Genomic DNA, 6,154 nt, shown 5'->3' on the forward strand with positions numbered 1-6,154 from the left:
ACCATCAGCCTGTTGCTCACAGACATCCCCACATTAACCACGTCCCATTGAGCTTGTATCCTTGGACACATTGCTCTGGGCAGCCGTCTAAAGGCACACATGTGTACACATGGTATGACACAGGAAACACATTTTTTAACAAGCCAATGATCTTTACCAGACTTAACTGTCTCTTTAAGAGATGTGTGTGTTCATCAGCTCCATTATAAGCTACACTGGAAAGTTCTTGCTGTCTGTAAGACACAGCTGAGGGCTTACATATCACCTAACACCATGCAGTTCTAGGCATACGTGAGGATTCTCACATGCACAATGTGTGTGTGTGGTACGTGCTCACAGCGTCGTTACTTTGAGGAAACCTCTCTGGTGCAGAGCCAGTCATCCACAGTACTGACTTACAGCTCTGAGTCAGTCCTCTGATGTGCTTCCACCCTGTACACTTGTACTTACTCTGACCGTTCTGTAGCTAATCTGATATGTTTACTTCCGAGTCCTGACTGTACAATGTAAAACTGAAGCTATCCCACAGATATGTGATACAGGTGATCTTTCCATGTCCATCATAGATTGCTGTTCTGTTCTCAACTATGAATAATAACTGTTTTAACTGGGTCAGTCTTTGCCATGCTGCTGATGTATACAGTTGCAAGAAAAAGTATGTGAACCCTTTGGAATTACCAGGATTACCGTATAAATTGGTCATAAAATGTGTATGTTTTCATGTTTTTATTGAACACAACATGTAGACATTCACAGTGCAGGGTGGAAAAAGTATGTGAACCCCTAGGCTAATGACTTCTCCAACAGCTAATTGGAGTCAGGAGTCAGCCAACCTGGAGTACGATCAATGAGACGAGGTTGGAGGTGTTGGTTAAAGCTGCCCTGCCCTATAAAAGGGGCCACAAAAGTATCTCTAAAATCCTTGATGTTCATCAGTGCATGGTATGACAAATTGTCTTTAAATGGAGAAAGTTCAGCGCTGATGCTACTCTCCCTAGAAGTGGCCGTCCTGTAAAGATGACTGCAAGAGCACAGCGCAGAATGCTCAGTGAGGTGAAGAAGAATCCGATCTGATCCAGCATTACTGGCAAAACATCCTGTTGTAACAGTTGGAGTTATTGAATGTAACACTAGGTGGTGCCTCCTTTTGTTTAGCGGGTAATGTAACCTGTACCTAGAAGAAGAGCAGGTGTACTTCTGCTCCACCATGCGTGAAGACGCTCAAGTGAAGACCCCCTTTTTATTTCATTTTATTTTGTAATATGCTGCTGTAGGATCCTCGGCCTGTGTGCGCCAGTGCATGTATGCATGTAATAAATAGTGCCGTAGAGAGCTGGCATGGTATGGTCTGTAAAATGCAATAAAAAAAATATAAAAGCGGACCATAACCGTCCCCTTCACCACCTACGTTACACTGTGGACAGATGAAACCAAAGTTGAGTTGTTTGGAAGGAACACACAACAATTTGTGCGGACAAAAATAGGCACAGCACACCAACATCAAAACCTCATCCCGAATGGGAATTATGGTGGAGGAGGCATCATGGTTTAGGGCTGCTTTGCTGCCTCAGGGCCTGGACAGATTGCTCTCATCGATGGAAAAATGAATTCTCAGATTCATCAAGACGTTTTGCAGGAAAACTTAAGGCCATCTATCCACCAATTGAAGCTCAACAGAAGATGGGTGACGTGACAGGACAACGACCCAAAGCACAGAAGTAAACCAACAACAGAATGGCTTCAACAGATGCAGAAGCAGAACAGAAGCTTCAGCCTCAACCTGATTGAGATGCTGTGGCATGACCTCAAGAGAGCGATTCACACCAGACATCCCAAGAATACCGCTGAACTCAAAGAGTTTTGGAAAGAGGAATGGTCCAAAATTCCTCCTGACTGTTGTGCGGGTCTGATCTGCAACTACAGGAAACATTTGGTTGAGGTTATTGCTGCCAAAGGAGGGTCAACCAGTTATCAAATCCAAGGGTTCACACACTTTTTCCACCCTGCACTGTGAACGTTTACATGTTGTGTTCAAGAATAAACATGAAAACATATAATTGTTTGTGTGATATTAGTTTAAGCAGACTGTGTTTGTCTATTGTTGTGACTTAGATGAAGATCAGAACACATTTTATGACCAATTTATGCAGAAATCCAGGTAATTCCAAAGGATTCACATACTTTTTCTTGCAACTGTATATTCAGCTAATGAAATCTGACACAATCATTTTGCATTGCCGTATAATAAAGAATCACTGGTTCAATAAGGAGTCAGTTACACTCTTTGGCCCTCATTCAGACAGTGTTACGTAAAACAACCTAAGTGCTGCTCCACGATACATCTGATGTTTTTTCCATTGCAGTGAAAAGATTCAGACCATAAACTCACTAACACTCTACATAAATGATGAATCTAAAAGCTGGCTCAGAGGTTTGTCTATAAGAGTACTGCAGCAATTTAGTATTGCACCACCATAAAGTGTGAATTAGAGCTGACAGGATATCAGATTTTCACTACATGAATGTCATGTCCAAAAGAATTCACAGTAGCAACATTATTGTGCTGCTACTTGGTGTAGACTCGCTAATTTTGGTGGGAAAGTGGTAAAAGTAATACGCCTGGAGATCCTCTGATCGACCAACTAGTGGTTAAAAGAAGATGCCACACTGTTAAAATGTTTTTGTCCAAATTATTTTTTAACAAGCATGGCACTCAGTATTGCACATACTCATAAGGCCCAACACTCCCCTTCAATTCAATCAAGCCTTATCTAACTTCAAACACAACAGTCCAGTATCACTCTAAGTTTTTAACTACCCATACCTGCTGACCATAAATTAAGATTACCAGATCTAGGATCTGCAGCAAGCATTTTCCATCAAGATTCCATGTGTTATGCACGAGGTACGACATCTGGGAAACACTGTCCATCAACACTGTCCATCAACTCGAGGGGAGGGGGGGTAGCATTGATGTTTTAAATACAGAGTCCACCATTCCTCATCCTTACCCAGCTCTGTCCACTCAGAACACGGTCCGCCCATTGAGTGCAACAGCTTGATGTGAGATGCTGTGGTAGGGACAGGTCTCTGTAGACACAACAGTCACTGATTTCATGTCCTGCTACCAGGCATTAGCCAGAAGCAGCCTCAAACCAAGCTGGATTAGTTTGGCTCGTATTCTAACTCTCTGCCTCCCTGGGGTGGTCCAGCCATGATTCTGACAGTATTTCTGCCATAGGCACTACGGGTTTCAGCAGTGAAGCCAAATAAAATGACGGTTAAAAAAAAAAGAGAGTATGGCACAATTTTCGAGGAGCTACGGGTGGCAGCATTATCATGTGCCACTGTTTTCAACTAGATCTTCATCAGATGCTAGCACGGTTTATAGTGGGCTGAGACCCATCCAGCCAACATAGTGCTACACTTCTGCTGGAAAATTTTAAACACCCATGCACCATTAAGTGACTTTCACCCTCATCCACCCATGCCCCTCTTCTCTCATAGAAACACACACAGACAAGCGCACACACACAGACAAGCGCACGCACACACACACACACACACACACACACACACACACACACACACACACACACACACACACACACACACACACACACTTCTTCACCTGTGGCTGCAAGCTTTGTGCCCTACATTAGTTTTGGCAGCCTCACAGCTTAACATGGTATGCAGGACAGGCACTCACAGGAGGCTGTTTCCTTGTTCCTGCCTTCAGTAGTTCAATTCTACTCTTCTCATACAGCACTAAGACTTAGCAAATGACTGGATGGAAGTTGAAAGAGTAGTAGAGTGTAGTTGTCAGAAAAAAGCCATTTGTTTTGAGTTTAAATCAGATATTTTATATAAAAAATGGATCACTGTATGCTGGTATGTGAAAGGGCTCACTTGTAGATTGAGAATTCTCTTGACTCTCCACTTCCCCTCAGCTCTACAGAGCTTTTGCCAGGCAGCTGTTTTGGGTGAAAAAGCTCTGATAAACCCACTGTACGTTACCCATTAGACACTGTTAGCTGATGAAGATAATGGAGCATTTAGCAGCTGAAGAAGCAGGAAGCAAACCAGAGCCATAAGGAGAGTGAATGCTGAGGGCAGGTAAGCAGATGGGTGTGGAGGTGAGGTGAAGAGGCAAGGTGAAAACACTGTACAGACAACCGGTGGACATGGAGTGAACAGCAGGTTCTGAATTAACAGGAGATCTTGTGACAAATAACAGTGGTAAAGGTGAGCAAAGGTGTGAACTGGATGTCACCATGACGTGGAGTTCTATGGTGTTAACTATTCATCTGTATCTGATATTAATAATACTGTATTCTGGGATTACAGTCCTGGAGCTTGTTGTTGAAGGCTCTGGAGCTGGTCACATATGAGTAATAAGGTGAAGCCACCTCTAGGACACCCTAACATTGCATAAGGATTTTAGCCAAATCAAAATACATTTATTTACCTCCACATCCGCTTAATATTGCATTCAGCATCATCACAACAAGCAATTCATACCAAGATACTATATTCAGCAGCATTCTGCATACCATAGAATTAAGCAATAACTTGTGTGAAACACGCTATTAACAAAAATATAAAGAATAGGACCATGACAATGTTTTTTTCTTGTTTCACCCATGATGTACAAAATAGGTCACCAGCAGGCGGACCGCGGTCCGGACCCAGGCGGTCCTATACGGACCTAGACCTGTACTAAATTTTGAATTTGGACGGGGCGCTTCTATTTTGACCGGTGCCGCTTTTCTAGACTTTACGGTACTGGTTTAGCAGATCGGGAAATCCACTGACCAATTGCATGCCAGTTAAGCCATCCCACGTGATGCACTCAGCCAATAAAATCTGTGCATTGCATGCGATGAACATTGCGACTTTGAGTGGTGAAAGAGGTAAAAAGCGAGTGACAGACGGGAAGACGAGTGAGCGATACAGAACATTAATGTTAATTCATCACACTGGAAGCTCAAAACCAGTCTGTCTCATACGCTCAGAGACTGTGGCACTCAGAACAAGTGTCAATGTGAAACGACACTATGGCAAGGCAAGGCAAGTTTATTTGTATAGCACAATTCGGACACAAGGCAACTCAAAGTCCTTTACAGGCACACACAAATTACATTAAAAGACATACAAATTTCATTTAAAAGACATTAAAAATTGCATAAAAAATTTAAAAATAGCATTTTAAGGCCAGTAAAAACATTAAGAAACAAACATCAAAACAAGTAGGCTAAAAAAGAGAAGCTTTAAAAGAAACAAGACTGTAGAGTCAGAGTAATAATGCAGTTCAAAGACTTGAATTGCTTCAGTTAAAAGCAGTGGCAAAAAGAAAAAATGTTTTAAGTCTTGATTTAAAAGAGGTGAGTGTTGGAGCAGACCTGCAATTTTCAGGGAGTTTGTTCCAAATATGTGGCGCATAGTAACTGAAAGCTGCTTCTCCATGTTTACTTCTGACTCTGGGGACTGAAAGCAGACCGGTACCTGACGATCTCAGAGGTCTGGATGGTTCATAACGCGGCAGCAGATCAGAAATGTATTTTGGTCCCCGAAACCATTCAATGCTTTATAAACCAACAACAGGACTTTGAAATCTATTCTGTGATAGACAGGAAGCCAGTGTAAAGATGTAAGAACTGGAGTGATGTGATCTACTTTTTTGGTTCTTGTTAGGACTCGAGCAGCTGCGTTCTGAATCAGCTGCAACTGTCTGATGGAGTTTTTAGGGAGTCCTATAAGGACACCATTACAGTAGTCGAGTCTGCTGAAGATAAATGCGTGAACAAGTTTCTCCAAATCCTGCCGAGACATAAGCCCTCTTATCCTGGATATATTCTTAAGGTGACAGTAGGCTGACTTTGTAACTGTCTTAATATGGCTGCTGAAATTCATGTCTGAGTCCATAGTCACACCAAGGTTTCTGGCTTGGTCTGTAGTTTTCAACATTACAGACTGAAGCTGAGCAGAGACTTTAAGTCGTTCTTCCTTGGATCCAAAAACAATTATTTCAGTCTTATCTTTGTTTAACTGAAGAAAACTCTGACACATCCAATCATTGATTTGTTCAATGCATCTACTCAGGGTATGTATGGGATTATAGTCCCCTGGTGATATGGTTATGTAAATTTGTGTG

Source organism: Sparus aurata, chromosome 23 (assembly GCF_900880675.1).
Source record: "Sparus aurata chromosome 23, fSpaAur1.1, whole genome shotgun sequence".
Classification (NCBI taxonomy): Eukaryota; Metazoa; Chordata; class Actinopteri; order Spariformes; family Sparidae; genus Sparus; species Sparus aurata.